This window comes from Sciurus vulgaris, assembly GCF_902686455.1.
Source record: "Sciurus vulgaris genome assembly, chromosome: 11".
NCBI lineage: Eukaryota > Metazoa > Chordata > Mammalia > Rodentia > Sciuridae > Sciurus > Sciurus vulgaris.
In genome coordinates this window covers 1,192,859-1,208,058 of record NC_136472.1, presented here as the reverse complement: position 1 = coordinate 1,208,058, position 15,200 = coordinate 1,192,859, and the positions used below count along the sequence as shown (strand labels likewise).

Genomic DNA, 15,200 nt, shown 5'->3' with positions numbered 1-15,200 from the left:
GAGGGATGATGGTGTGGGGCCCTCTGTGCTTGTGGTACCTTGTGGGCCTCCATCCCGCTCAGGCACTGCTGCTCTCGGGCTCTCAGTGCTGGGCCTCCACCACAGGAACCACAGTGGGTGCGCTGGAGGCGGAGAGCCTTGCCTCCACAGTTTTTTGTTGATCAAGGCATCGGAGTGCCCAGATTTGGGCACAGGAGTGGAAGGGGACAGCCTGCCTCTGGGGCTGGGGGCAGTGTGGGAAGAAGTGGGTATGCTGGACCAGCTGTTCCCGAGATCCCAGTATCCCTGGAGTGCTGGCCGCAGTCCCCAGCCTTCCATTCTGGGGCAGGTGCGGCCCATCAGGAAAGGTACAGGCAGACTGACTTCTGCCTGCAGGTGTGGAGAGTAGGTCCCAGGGCCCAGGTGGGCAGCCTCTGTCCTCATCCTTGAAGTGGCCGAGTTGACCTTGCTAGCAGGGTTTGGAGGATATGAGAGTCCTCCAGGTGATTTGGGCGTGGTACTGGCCACTCACCCTCAGGCTGAGGTGAGGAGGACTCATTGCTGTTCCTGCATGTTGCTGTGGTTGCTCTGATATCTCCTTATTTCAGGAAGGCTGCTTACACTGCAGTCAGGCCCTCAGAGGGTGAAAGTTGGCAGATGTGACTTTAAACCTCCCCACGTCATCCCGGACCCCCAGTGTTGCCTACTCCTACTCTGCCCCACCTGCCTGGTGGGACGTGGTCCTCAGCAGCCTGCACTCAACTCTGCCTGTCCTCCCCACCTGCCCAGCACAGTGTGCAGCAGGTGGGCACTGGGCCTTGCTGAGCTGCCTCCCCTAGAGCTCGTCCCACACAGGCAGCACAGCTCCTGAGAGCGGACCAGTCATGGGCACAGCACCTGCTCTTTCAGGGCAATCTTGGCACTGTCTTGGCCCGTGGGTCCTCAGCGCTAACTGGAGCCTGGCTGGAGCGCGGGCCCATGGTAGGAGTGGCTGCTCCGAGCACTGCCAAACTGGAGTTCTAGGGAGGGTCTGCTTCAAGGGATGGCCAGGTGGAGAGAGAGGCTGCCTGGGTGCCTCCGGCCTGGTTCCATTCCTGAGTGGCCCATGCCTTCTGGTCTGTGACCCAGGGATCCTGGCGGAGGCTGTGTGACACCAGCATGTCTATGGATGTGGGAGGGCTGCTGAGGCCCACCACCCCCGGGCCCCAAGCACTGTGGCCAGGCTTTCTTACCTGGGACCACTCTCCTGCCTGTCGCTCTGCGTGCTGTTATGTGCCATCACACGGCACCACGTGGTCAAATGCCAGCATCCCTGTGGGCAGCAGAGAAGCATCAAGGCCACTATGGTGAGCAGAGGGTGGTGCCCAAGCCCTGCCTCTCCCCTGCCTGCCTCACCTGAGCCCTGCCTCTCCCCAGCCTGCCTCTCCCCAGCCTGCCTCGCCTGAGCCCTGCCTCTCCCCAGCCTGCCTCACCTGAGCCCTGCCTCTCCCCAGCCTGCCTCGCCTGAGCCCTGCCTCTCCCCAGCCTGCCTCACCTGAGCCCTGCCTTGCTCCAGCCCTGCTGGGGGATTTGCCTTCTTTGGTTGAGTGTTTTAGAAGGACTGTCCCTCTCCCTGCATGCAGCAGGTGGGCTTACCCTGCCCCTTCAGCTGGACAGCACCTGCCTTTGCCCCCACCTCTGTCCATCTGGCTGGAAGCTTTCCCAGAGCGCCTTGCTGCATTCTGCCGACAGGCACGCTGCACTGTGCCTCCCTGTGTGGCCTCATGCTGCCTTCAGGCTGACCTTCAGGCCTCTGCAGGCGATCCGCTTTCTCTGTCTTGTGTGCTCCTGTCAGCATGGCTCCCCAACGGCTGTGCAGCCTCAGGGTCCATGCCAGGCCCTGTGTTCCTTCCCATCTCCTTTGGGAGCCCTGGCTGCCTCCCTAAGGCCCAGCCCCTTTCTCTCTTTCCCTGATTTCGGCAGGGGGTGGTCACTCGCCTGCCCCGCCTTTAATTTCCTCCCTCTGCTCTTCTCCTGCCTTCTTTCCTTCCTTCTCAGTGTTTATTGAGGTCAGGTCTGTGACCAGCAGGGCAGGGCAAGGCAGTGAGGCCCACAGGTGGACACCTGCTCAGAGCCTTCCTATCCTCTAAAAGGAGACACCTCGCTCTGGAATGGGGACACCTTCCCATGTGGGGTAGCTGGCCCTTCCCTTAGGGGCAGGCCACCTGCCCACCTTGAGGAAGCAGTGCCGCCCTTCGTCCTGGCTGGTTTCTGTCCGTGTCCCTGGAGTGTCGTGAGGACGGAGCAGTCACCCTCTGCATGTGTCTGTCTTCGTCCGGAGCTGCTTCTGTCCGAGTCAGCTTGTGTGCCTGCAGGCCGCCTGGGCTTTCCTCCTGCCTCCTTCTCGCCCTCCAGCCATGAAGCCTGGTGCTGCCACCATGCCACAGCCGCAAATAGCAGCCAGTTTGCGTGCCTGCAAGGGCGGGAGGCTATGGGGACACTGGCAGGTGACTGCGCTTAGACCTGCTGGGTGGAGCTGGCAGCTCAGGTCGATGCCTTGAGTCTGTCCAGCAGGTGTTTGGGAGAACCAGGGGTGTCTGAAGAAGACTCAGTGGCAGAGGAGGCCTGGCTCCAGCTGGCAGCAGGTGCAGTTCTCCTCTGTGCAGGCAGCTGCTGACCCACTCTGAAGGGCTGCTGGGTTGGAGGCTTTGGGTGGGTTCTGACTTCTGAACATGATAGGCTTTCTCAGTGCCCTTGGGCTGGCTGTCCTCAGGTTCCAGGAGATGGGAGGAGCTAGTGGTCACCACCCAGTCCCAGCTACTGATTAGCTAGAAGCTGCTAAAACAAATATACCTCCTGGGCAAGGCTGCTCCCTACCTGATCAGGCTGTCTCCCACTTAGGTCAACCTACAGGCCGAGGGGCCCAACTGAGAAGGGACCAGGCCTCACTTCAGTGGGCAAGACAGGCATGAACCCCAGGGCCAGGTGCCAGCCTGGAAACCAGGCCTGACAGGTCTATGCTGTGGGGAGCTGAGGTCCACTGGTTTCCGGGCTGGTTCAGCTTATTGTCGCCTTGTCAAGGATACACCCTGGAGAGAAGTGCTAGGGTGATTCCTTATTTAGGAAGAGCTCCTGAACCCCAGGCCCAGATCTGAGGGATGTGGGTGCTCAGTGCTTCCTGCACAGCCTAGACTGATCTACCGCACTGTGGGGTGCCCACTAGCCGCCACGTCATATGGGTGAAGGAGGAAGGGGCCATGTTGGCAGAGCAGCCTGCTCCTGGTGCTACAAGAAGCCCCACTGGTAGACGTTGCACTTTGCTACTTGGTCAGGCTGCTATAGGGGCTGCTCCTCTCTCCTGCATGTGTCTGCATTGCCCATGGCCTGATGGACGCTGCCGGGTTCCCTGGCTGCCCATTCCAGCAGACCCCGTGAGCTTCACCAGTGAATGGGCGCTCAGCACAGGCCCTAGGGAGAGACACACAGGAACTGATGCCATCGAGTCAGCCCTGCACAGCAGAGTGGCGAGCAGGACGCTCTCGGTGCCCTGGCTTCATCTGGGTGAGTGCCTTTGCAACAGCGTCTGGTGGGTGGCCGGTGAGGGGATAGCAGTCAGGACAGTATCCTGCCACTGGCCCTGGCATGTGGGTCAACAGGACCCCTTCCCTGACTGCTTTCCTGTGAATCAGGAACGACCATTTTCCCTACCGAGGGTGGGACAGGCCGGTTCCTGCAGAGGCTTCTGGCACAGCACCAGGCACCTGGGGGCAGGAAAGAAAATGAGGTGCCATTGTCACTGTTGTTGTATTTCATTGTTGATGTTCAGGACAGACGGGAAGGTGCATAGAGAGGCCACCAGGGCCTTCCACTGTGTCAGTACAAGAAAGGGCAACTTCTGGAAAGATGCTGCCAGTGTTGGGTGCAACTAGGTCCTTCTGGCAGCTTAGAAAGGCGATTGCAGTGTGCGTTCCCTCGAGATCTGAGTGTGTCTGCTTAGGCGTGCCGTTTCTGGTGGTCCCTGCAGCCGTCAGGAGCCAGGCGAGGCCAGCCTGACGGCTCCTCCATGCCGTCTTCACTTCCTTGCCCTCCAGCCTGTGTGCCTCCAGGGGTCAGGACAGCTCGTCTGCACCTCTCCCCCAGCCTGCTGTGAGCACACACTCAGGACTGTTCATTGCACTCATGGAATGATAATGGGTGTGCCTCAAGTCTTTTGTAGGTGACACTGGAGGGGGACAAGGTCCTGTCTTGTGGGACTTGGCATTTCATGTCTATCATAGAAGTAAGAAGCACAGAAAGCAAAAAGCAAATTGTCCCACTACCAGGAGCAGTTACTCTGAACTTTGAGCTAAAGCTGTGTCCTACCTCTGGCCCCAGAGTCAGTAAGCAGTCATGGGGTAAAAGATGCTTGTGTCCCTGCCAGGGAACACCTGTCCTGTCCAGGTCCACTGTGCAGCTTGCATTCAGGAGGCAACAGTCTGGCTTCACTGGTGGGCCACAGCTGCCCGTCTCCAGTAGGCTCCTCCCACGCTTTGCATCGAGCAGCTCTGGTGTGCACATGGCAGTGGTCCAGGAAGTCCAGTGGTCCAGCCTATACCTGGGAGCCTTGTGGGTGGAATGGCCCAAGGAAGGGGCCAGTGAGGGAGGTCTGCTGATAACACCATCTTACTCTGACTTCTTTGTGCACAGCATCCTCCCTGCCCCTGCCAGCACAGCAAGGCACTGGGATGGGACTGGCTGAGGCTCACACACAGTGGTGTAAGGCATGGCCTTGGCTGTCCCACAGAGCAGGCCACAGTGTTGTCTGCCAGGAGCTGTGATGTGGGGTTGCTCTGTCAGGTCTGGGTCTCCATCACTATCCCTGCTGTGTGAGGACAGTGGTCTCTGGCTGGCAGGTGGTGGCTGTGCCTGCAGCCATTGCAGTAGAAGCTGTGTTTGCTTAGGGGAGGAGGGACAACACTGGGGGCTCCTAGTAAGCTTTCACCATGCTTGTTGGCCCTGCAGGTGATGGAGGTGCTGGGCTCAGGTGTTCTGTGTGCCTGCAGGTGTGGTAGTCTGTGGTACAGGGCTGCTCCTGGATTCTGTGTGTTGGTCCTTCTGGGACAGAGGAACCACCCCCGGGTGCCCCACCCAACCTGGTGATTTCAGAGTCAAGTAGCTCTGCCCACAACCGTGGCCTCTGCATTTCTTCTGGTGCTTTATATTTAACTGATGGCTCAGGGGTGTGATCAATGGGTAGCCATAGCTGCCTCCAGGCACCTCTTGGTGCCCTCTGCTGACTCTGCTGTCATCTTGGCCAGGTCCTCCCAGCCCAGACAGGTGTGAAAAAGTAGGAATTCCTGGACCCCTGCCCTTCTGAACACTGGTGTTATCTGCCAGATGCAGTTGGTGGGGCAGGAGCTACACTGCTGCAGTGTAGTTTTTCTTTGTCTTTTGTATGTGTGTGTGCTAGGAATTGAACCAGGGAATCTTGCAAGCTAGGCAAGTGCTCTATTACTGAGCTCTGTCCCCAGCCTAACATGGCTATTTTCTGTCATTTCCAATAAAAATAATAATATGTACTCTGAAAAGACATTTGTAGAACTCCAGGGCAATGACCAAACCCTGTAAGATAAGGACCCTGGCCATGTCCCTGGTGAGAGAGACTGGGTTGCACTGTGTCCTGAATGCCCTGGGCCAGCTCCTGGCTGTGGGGTCTGATTCAGAAGCCTGTTGTTTCCTGGGCCGACCCACCCTGTGCCCTTTCTTCTTCTAGCCCTTTCCTCTTAGAAGAGGTACTTAAGGCAGAGGGGACCTGTGAACTGGTTTTATTTGGACCCTCCACAAAGCCATCATAGAGGAGACTGAGTATGCCATCCTACTTAGCAGACCCTCTGGCAGACCCTGTTGCCTATGGGACAAAGTCCAGATCCATCTCCCTCCAGGCTCACCCCGTGTGCTCAGCCATGGGGCAGCCTGGCTCACCCTCTGATGTTCCTTCTTCTACTGGTGCACCTGGCCTGTGCTCAGTCATGTCCGCAGCCAGGGAACCCCCATCTGCCTGCCTGACTCCTGCACAGAGACCCTGCATGACTTCTTTGGCCCTGGCTCTTGGGTGCCAGCCCCCTGTGCCAGCAGCCTTGGGACCTAGACAGATGGGGCAGGTGGAGCTTTCTAGTTACTGAAGGGCTTGGGAGGCGCACCGTTCCTCTTCTTCCTGGGTCCTGGGGGGGGACACAGCAGCCCTGCTGGCTGAGCTGCAGGAAGGTCCTCCATTGACCTCAGGGAGAGCATTAGTGTTGGGAGGGACAGCTCAGCTAGCTCTACCCAAAGTCAGAGTGAGTTCTGAGGCCCAGGAGCGCACCCGGACTGATTCAGAGGGCAGAGGGTGTATCACCTGTGGGCCACACACCCCTTCATGAACTCAGAGAAATGTGTGGACCCTGGCCCAGACCTCAGCGAGTCTCATTGTCTTGAAATTACTCTGAGCATGTTTCTGACCAAAGCAGCATTAAACCAGAAATTGACAGAGGTAATAAATCCTTATGCTTAGACACGAAGAAGCACACTTCTTTTTAATTTTTTTATTTTTAGAGCATTATAATTATACATAGTATTTGAGTTCATTTTGACAAAACAATACATGCAAGGAATTTGATTTCAATCCCTGTCCCCCCCACCCCTTCCCTTCCCTCCTCCCCCACTTCCCCCTTTCCCTCTCCTCTTTTCTAGTGATCTTTCCTTCACACCTTTAAGTTTGATTGGTTTTTCTACATATATATGTGTACATGTATACAGGTGAAATTCTTTTTTTGGTACCTTCATGTATGTATGCAACAAGCTACTGTTTATTTCTTTCCATTTTTCTGCCCTTTCCCTTCCTTCCTCCCCTCTTGTTCTCCTTCCTTTACTCCAGTGATCTGTCTTATATCTTTATGATATAAGATAGTCCCCTCCCTTACCACCTTCTTTCCCTTATTTTGCTCTAGCTTTCACATGTGAGAGAAAACATTTGGCTCTTGATTTTCTGAGCCTGGCTTATTTCACTTAAAAGATTTTCTCCATTTCCATTCAGCAAATGCCATTCTTTCTTTCTTCTTTATGGCTGAGTACAACTCTATTGTGCTTATATACCACAATTTATTGATCCATTCATCTGTTGTTGACTTCTGGGTTATTCCATAATTTGGCTGTTGTGAAGTTGTACTGCTGTAAACATTGAAGTGGCTTTATCACTATATTCTGCTGATTTTGTTCTTCTTGATAAGTATTGAGGAGTGTGATAGCTAGGTCATAAGGTGGACCTATTCCTAGATTTTTGAAGAATCTCTACACTGTTTTCCATAGTAGGTGTATTGATAGTCCCATCCGTAAAGTATGACTGTACCTTTTTCCCCACATCCTCTCCAGCATTTATTATTGTTTGTGTTCTTAATAATTGCCATTCTAACTGGTGAAATGAAATCTTGGTTTTGATTTGCCTTTCCCTAAATTGCTAGACATGTTGAACATTTTTTTTTTTTCATCTGTTGGCCATTTGTATTTCCATTTGAGAAGTTTCTATTTAGTTCTTTGGCCCATTTATTAATTGGGTTGTTTTGTTCCTTTGGCATCAAGGTGTTTTTTGCATTCTTTATATATTCTGGATGTTAATCCCCTGTTAGAAGAGTAACTGGCATTTTTTTTTTTTTTCCATTCTGTAGTCTCTCTCTTCAGTCTCTTAATCATTTCCTTTGTTGTACAGACACTTTTTAGTTTGATGTTATCCACTTAGTGATTTTGGTTTTACTTTTGGGATTTCGGGGTTGTGTTGAGGAAGTCAGTGCCTGTACCTGTATGATAGGGTGCGGGCCCTGTTTTCTTCTAACAGTTGCATGGTTGTGGTCTAATTCCCAAGTCTTGGGAGCATTTTGATTTGACTTTTGTGCAAGGCGATAGATGAGGATCTAATTTCATTCTTCTGCATGGGATATCTGCTTTTCCCAGCTCCATTTGTTAAGAAGGTTGTCTTTTCTCCAACATGCATTTTTGTCACTTTTGTCAAAAATCAGATGGCTGTAGGTATGCGGTCTAAGTGTCTCTGTTCTGTTCCATTGACCTTCCTGTCTGTTTTGAGTCAGTTCCATGCTGTTTTGCTGCGGAGCTCTGTGGTATGATTTGCGATCAGGTATTGTGATGCCACCTTCATCGCTCTTCTTGCTCATCTGCTTTGACTGTTCTGGCCTCTTATCCTTCCAAATGACTTTCAGGGCTGTTATTTCTAGTTCTGTGAAGAATGTCACTGGTATTTTGATGGGGATTGCATTGAATCTGTACACTGTTTTTGGTAGTATGGCCATTTTGATCATAGTCATTCTGCCTATCCATGAGCATGGAAGGTCTTTTTATCTTCTGAGGTCTTCAGTTTCTTTCCTGAGTGTTCTATAGTTCCATTATAGAGCTCACCATAGAAGCACACTTCTGAGTAACTGGTGGGACAAAGACAGATTTGTAAAGAGACTTAGAAAATGGCTTTAGCTGAAAGATAACACAAGTATTACAAGACTTGCCAGATGCAAATACACCAGAGCAGCTTGGAGCCTTCAGCATGCCTTTGGCCCACGTGGTAGGAGGAGGAGGGAGGTGGGGCCTGGCCTGCCAGAGAGGAGGTGAAGCCTCAAAGAGAGATTTGTTAGGCCAGAGGCTGATTCTGTGAAAACAGGAATAAAGTGAAAAATGCTTGGTGAAATTGATCAACAGGGGCTGGGGGCTGGAGGTGGGGGGAGGGTATGCTGACAGCAAGCTCCGATGAGCCTTGCACGGCCAACTGGGTGTCTGACCCAGCCCTCACAGCACAGATAGAATAGCTGAACCGTGGGACATAAGGCCAAAGGCACCCAGTATGACCTCTGGCAATATCTTGTAGAAGAGACACTGGACTTAGGAAAGAATGATGCAAAACACCCTCTTAGTATTGTTTTATATTGGTTGCGTGTCAGAATAGTAATAGTTTAGATCTTTTGTTAAATAAAATACATCAAAATCAATTTCATCTGTTTCTTCTCCTCCTCCTTCCTTCTTCTCCTCCTCCTCCTTCCTTCTTCCTTCTTCCTCCTTCTTAGGATTGAACTTGGGATGCTTAATCACTGAGCCATATCCCCAGCCCATTTTCATTTTTAATTTTGAGACAGGGTCTCACTGAGTTACTGAGGCTGGCTTTGAACTTGCAATCCTCCTGCCTCAGCCTCTCAAACTGCTGGGATTACCAGCTTGTGCCACCGTGTCCAGCTTCTTTGACTTCTTAAATGTGGTCACTGAAATTTTAAAGTTGTACCCATGGCTCACATTATGGCTTGCATCATATTTTGTGGGGGATGGCACTGTTTGAAATCTTGACCCTCAGATTAAGAAAACTTTTCTTAAAATAGGACCAGAAAGTACTAAACATATAGGAAAAGATGGATGGTTTGACTTACATTAAAGTTGAGCAGCTCTGGTCATCAGAGGCTGCCCTTCAGAGTGAAAGGCAGCCCCTCGGGGGTGAGATCAAGGCCCGGGACACTCAGCAGCAGCTAGAGGCAGGAGCCAGTGCCTTGGGAAGTGGGAAGGGGCTTGAGCCACCACTAAGAGGCCATGCAGGTGGCTCTGGCCACATGGTGGGATGAGCCAGGGAATCCTGGAGGCACAGACCCCACCTGCGTGCTGTTGACTGTCTGGTGTGGGAGTGGGGAGGACCTTTGTGGGAACAGCCGGTGCAGAGCATGGGCTGGGGAAGTGGAGGCATCAGTTCCCAGTCCTGCCGACCCATGGTCAGCACCTTAGTGCATGTCCCTCAGTGGTGGCCTGAGAGGCAGGGGCAGGGCTGCTGTCTGGAGGCCCCACTCACCTTGAGGCACACTGACTTGCCAGTGTCTGATGGGAAAAGAGAATGGGACAGAGGAAGGAAAAGAAGGATGCTCAGGGAGCTTTGCCCTGGGTCAGGGCAGAGGAGTCCCTGAAGCCGTAGGTAGCCCCAGATAAATGCACCTGGACTGTCACAAACTTGGCTTCTCTGGGAGAGGCTCCAGAGGCAGCCTTCGTGAGTGAACAAGAGCCAGGCCTTGCTCCTCCTCTCTGCCAGCTTAGTTGTGCCTGGCTCTGAGCTGTCCAAAGGACGTCAGTCTCCTTGCTGCTTGTTGGAGTCATGGCTCCACCCTGTGTTGCCGACAGTTGTGACTCAGAGCCGGAAGTACTGACATCCGTTTCTAGAGGTCACCCTCCTCCTGTAGCACAGCCTCTCCTGAACTCCTGGTTTTGGTGTGAGGTCTTTAAAAATGCCCTGAGCTCATATCAGTCTTCCTGGTTTCCCCAGCCTGGCAACAACCAGACATGCCTTACTGGCTCCAGAGCTCACCCTTCCCCGTCATGGCTTGTCCCTTCTACCGGTGTCCTATCTCTCTGGCCAGTGCCAGAGTCCCTATTCTCTGCTTTTCTATTGGAGTAGCTAGAGGCTGCTTGGAAAGGTCTCAGATTCATACCCCTAGCTCTTGTTCCCATCCAACCACATGCTGGGTGTCCTCCCTACCCTGGTGGTATTTGCTTGCAACAGCTCTTCCTTCTCCTGATCTCTATGTGCTAGCCTTCCCCTGGGAGGCAGGGCCAGTTAGTTCTTGGGGTCTACATCCCAGGGTCTCACAGGGCTGTCCTGAGGCCAGTGCCCAGTGGATGTGTGCTCAATGAGGGTGGAGAACTACGTGGACAGGGGCACCGATGCCCCTGGCCTCAGATGCCTTTCCCCAGTTCTGGTGGGCACCCCAGGGTGACAGAGGGCCCTTCCCATGTCCTGAGGCCCAGGACATCTGTAGGACTGTTCTTCCTAGCCATCTGTCTTGGAGGAGCCCCCCAACATGTCCAGGGGAGCCAGGCAGGCTTCATTAACTGAACTTGGAGCACGTGGCCCCTGGGACTGGCATTGGCAATTGAACCTGAGGCTGCCTTCTTCACGCATCCCTGTGAAGGAGAAGAAGGGCTGTAGAAATGGCCTTGGCACGACCCCTGCAGAGGTTAAGCATGCCTGGTATCGCAGGGGTCAAAGGGGCCGCATTGTAAGGGGGACTGAGGCCTGTGGCAGGCATGCTATGCAAGAATGACTCAGGCCTGTGGTGCCTCCTCACTGGCACTTTCCCCTGCCCTGCCCCTGTCCCTGACTGGACACTGCCCTGTGGTTACTGTGCTGGTGAGAGGGAAGCAGACCTGCTTGGGCAACACACCACTCTGGCCACCTCCACCGCCCACACTCTGACTGTCTCTGTCTGATGGCGTGATGGCAGCGGCCACATCTGAAAGGGAGTCCAGTCCAGAGTGCAGCCGCTGGCACATGCCTCCATTGTGCAGTGCTCCCAGGGCCCACCTCGCTTCCCAGCCAGGCTTGGACATAAGTTTTCATTCACTCTGCATTTCTCTTCTCCCTGAAGAGGGAGAGAGCAGGTGCATCTTTCACTTCCCTGAGTTGCCCCTGCCTGAAGCCGTGGACACTTGGCCACTGGCACTGTGGTCTGATGCGTGTGCATTCGGGTCTGATCTGTAAGGAAGGAAAATGGGACTTCTCTGGGGTTTACTCTTTTTTCGATCACTTCTCCTTTCTTGGGGTGGGGGTGGACTGTACACCTGCCCTGTCCCATCCTCCTCTTTAGCCAGGCACCAGACACCTGCTCCCGCCTTCACCCTTCACCCTTGTCTCATGCAGGCCTTTGCATAGCCAGGGGCCTGTGAGGACAGCAGTGGTGCCCTTTGTGGGAACCCACTGTGCATCTGGCTCTGCACAACTGAGCCCTGGGTGCTGGGGCCTGCTGTTGTGTCAGCATCCCCTGCAGCAGAGCCCTTCTTGGAGGAGCAGGAGCACAGTGAGGCAGGCTGTGCCTAGGACCTCCCTAGAAAGGTGCTCTTGGCCCACAACTCCGTGGCCTGGGCCAGCTGCCCACCTAAGCTTGAGGAGCCTTCCAGGTGTCCTGGCATCCAGACCTGCCCCAGGCTCCCTGAGGTCCCCGGTCACCAGCTCTGTCACCTGGGAGCCCCAATGCTCCTGTCCATGTGTACATGGGTGTACCCATGTGTGCACCACTGCAGAGGGAGAAGCACTTCTCCCAGAATTGGCACCGTCCGCATTCACCCACAGGAAACAGGGTTTGGCTCTTTCCAGAAACATGGAGGCCTGGCCCTGGTGGTGTCTCGGGTGTTTGCAGGGTGGTGGCAGGAGTCTTGGAAGGGCTGCTTCTCATGTCCAAGTGGCTTGTGAAGGAGGAAGGAAGGGTTTGCGACCTCATCCATGGGCTGGCTCTGAGGACAGTGCAGGCAGGGTGGCACCACTGGGCCTGGAGGATGCGTGGCTGTGTTGCGGGCATATTCCCTGTGTGGTGTCCAGGTGTTCTGGCAGTGTAAAGGCGTCCTCAGAGCCAGGCCCGCCCCTGACCTCCTCCCTCCCTTCCAAGAGACTGCTCAGCTCCTCTCCCTGTCTCACTGTCTGGCTCCCTCCCGTCCCTCCCTCAGTTTGTTCCAGTGGAGACCCAGATACAGCTCCTGGTTGCAGCTGGCCTGTGCTGCCTGTGCTGCTGCCAGCCCCTCCTGAGCTGGGTGTTCTTTCCTTGTGCTCTTCTCTGGAGGAAGCCAGGTCATGCCTGTGTTTGCCCATCTGGACTGTGCTCTTCACCACATTTCTCTTTCCTTGAACTCACAGTGGGCCTGTACCTTGGCAGGACCCAGACCCCTTCGCAGGTGCTGGTGGTTCAGCATGAGATGGGCCACCTCTTCTGGGGACGATGTGAGTCGTTGCCCTCTGACAAGGCCATGGAGTCCCTGGACCCTACTCATGGTGGCATGATTTTCTCCTTGTCTTCCTTCCTTATTAGCTGGAAGGTGTCTTTGAAGAGGAACTGCTTCCTGCTGGCTGCTGGTCACCCCACGAAAATCAGGGCAGGTGCTTGATCCTTTCCGTCAGTCCTCTGACCCCTGTGGTCTTCTAGAAGCACCTGATGAGATTTTAGGTGTGCTGTGCTTTCATGGATTGGAGCTGTCCTGGTTGACTGGTGAGCACATGGTCCCGGCCAGGGCCCTGGCTTGCTGGGCCCTGGACCCATCCTGCCATTTCTGCTTTGACAGTATGGGTCAGGTTTTTCTGTGCCCCTGCTGCCCTGTGCCTGGAACTAAGCTATGCTGGTTGCTGGTTATGGGAAATGGTCTTAGTGTCCGTATTCCAGGTGCTGGGTGCCTGCTGCCTGGGGCAAGCCACTGTTTCTAGAGCTCACATAGAAAAACCGAGGTACTACTCCTCATCTTCATCCTCATCCTCTTTGGGAAAATGTTTCCATAGATCTTTTGCTCATTTTTATATTGAGTTAATTCTTTCCTTCTAGTCCTGTGGGTTCCTCCTGTGTTTGGGTTCAACCTTGACCCCACGCATGGCTCTCAAGCATCCTGTCCTTTTGCTCTCTGTGCCCTGGGGCCTTTACCTGCTGGGCCTGTGCCTCCCGTTCTTCAGGTTTGGTGTTGATGTCTCCTTCCCAGAGAGGTTCTCCCTGACCTCCCACTTCTGGTGGACACTCCCTCCCCTGCCCTGGCCACCTCTTCCTGCCCCCGCCCTGTTTTGCAAGTTCTTTCCTACTGAATCCTTTTATTTTCAGACAGGGTCTCACTGAGTTGCCCAGGCTGGCCTTGAACTTGCACTTCTCCTGCCTCAGGCTCCTGAGTAACTGAGATGACAGGCATATGTCACAGTGCCTGTCTCTCTACCTCTTTCCATCACATGCTTTTCCACAGCACACATTGCCTGAAATTCACTGAGTTCTCCATATGCTGTCTCTGCCTGGGGATGTGTGCTGCTTGGCCCAGGGCAGTGCCATGCACCGGAACTGGGGGTGAATTTCATGACCACCACGGCACACCACCCAGGTGCTGTGCTGGGCCCTTCTCTGGTGTCTCCCTGGCCTGGCCCAGGGTCCCTGATGCTGCCTGCAGACTTCAGGGTAGCCCTGGCCTGGGTGCTTCTCACTGTCTGCATGCCAAGCCCGGCCTCAGTGCAGAGGTCCACCTGTGCTCATACTCTCACAGGAAGTTCATCACATGGGTCTTTGGTTCAGAGTGAAGCACGCAGCAGACAGATGGCAGGAGGCCTCGGACCATCACTTAGCTTCCCTGGAAATGGCACCCTGATGGGGATGTGGGGAGACCTGAAGATGTGCTCCTGAAGCAGCAATGCTTGGGAGGTGGGGGAGGGAGGTGAGCAGGAGGCAGAGCTTCCCAAGACAGGTGAAGGCCATGTTCTGGGTGAGCCAGGCCTGTGCTTAGGGCAGAGGGGTTCAGACGCCTCAGAAGGAGCTCGAGAAGCCCCCATCAGGGGCACTGCATGACCTGATTTGTGTCTTCCCAGCACCTCTCCAATGTTGCTGACTCCCGTAGCAGTGGTGCAGACAGGCCCAGATCGGCAGCCCGAGGCCCATCGCAGGACGCACCTGGAGGAGGAGGGGACAAGGGCCAACCACTGTTTCTTTTCTGCCTAGGACCATGTAGCCGCATGTTGGTTGGTCCCATCTCCACAAAGGGGTCCACCCAGGCAGTGGACCTGTCGCAGGTGTCAGGGGTAGCCACTGCAGCCTGGCCACATCAGTACAACTCTGTGTAGAGAGGCCACCCCTGCCACGTTGTGGGGTCAGTGGTGGAGAAAAGGGGTACTGTGACTGGAACAAGTTGAATGCCCGTGGAGAGGGGCTGGAGCGAGGTCCAGCGCCATGCAGCTGCCCCCACGGACCTGTTTGCACCACATGCCTGCATGACCAAGAGCCAGGCCTGGGGTCTGCACCTCTGTCCCCACAGGGGCAAGGACCTGAGTGCTCACGTGGGATGATGCTGGATGGCGTCACTTTCCACCTCTGACCATCCAACAGGTACAGATGGTATCGTCTTCTTTGGACCATTTCTGGCCTTGTTTGTTTTGACCCCCAACCCCAGGGCCAGAAATTTGTTTAACAGTTTCCAGCAGACTGTGGCCACCCCTGCATCCCCATGCCCCCATCCTTCCTGGCTCTGCCTGGCTCGTCAGTATACAGCAATTGGTTCCCCCTTCTGAAAGGGGACCCAGAAGAGGGGTCTGATTGTGCTCCACGGTTGACCTGAGTTCTAGGTCCTGCATGTAGTTAGCAACCCCATTCAAAGTTTGTCCACTACTGCCCGCTCACACACAGTGCCCTGGGCTGGGGCCAGGTCACTTCTAGAACCAGGGACCCCAGGGCTCTCCACCAGAGGGTCGGGGCTTTGTG

General features: G+C 54.6%; 2 protein-coding genes across 2 annotated transcripts in view; both read left to right on the top strand.

Annotated features, from left to right (window-relative positions):
- Window positions 1–11,222, top strand: part of IFITM10 (interferon induced transmembrane protein 10) — a 289,205-nt gene extending 277,983 nt beyond the window's left edge. Inside the window, exon 4 of the mRNA XM_079104980.1 lies at window positions 9,105–11,222. The gene's annotated coding sequence lies outside the window, so the exon portion shown is untranslated. The remainder of the gene's footprint in view (window positions 1–9,104) is intronic.
- Window positions 1–15,200, top strand: part of MOB2 (MOB kinase activator 2) — a 61,292-nt gene that overhangs the window by 8,030 nt on the left and 38,062 nt on the right. The gene's annotated exons all lie outside the window — the stretch shown is intronic.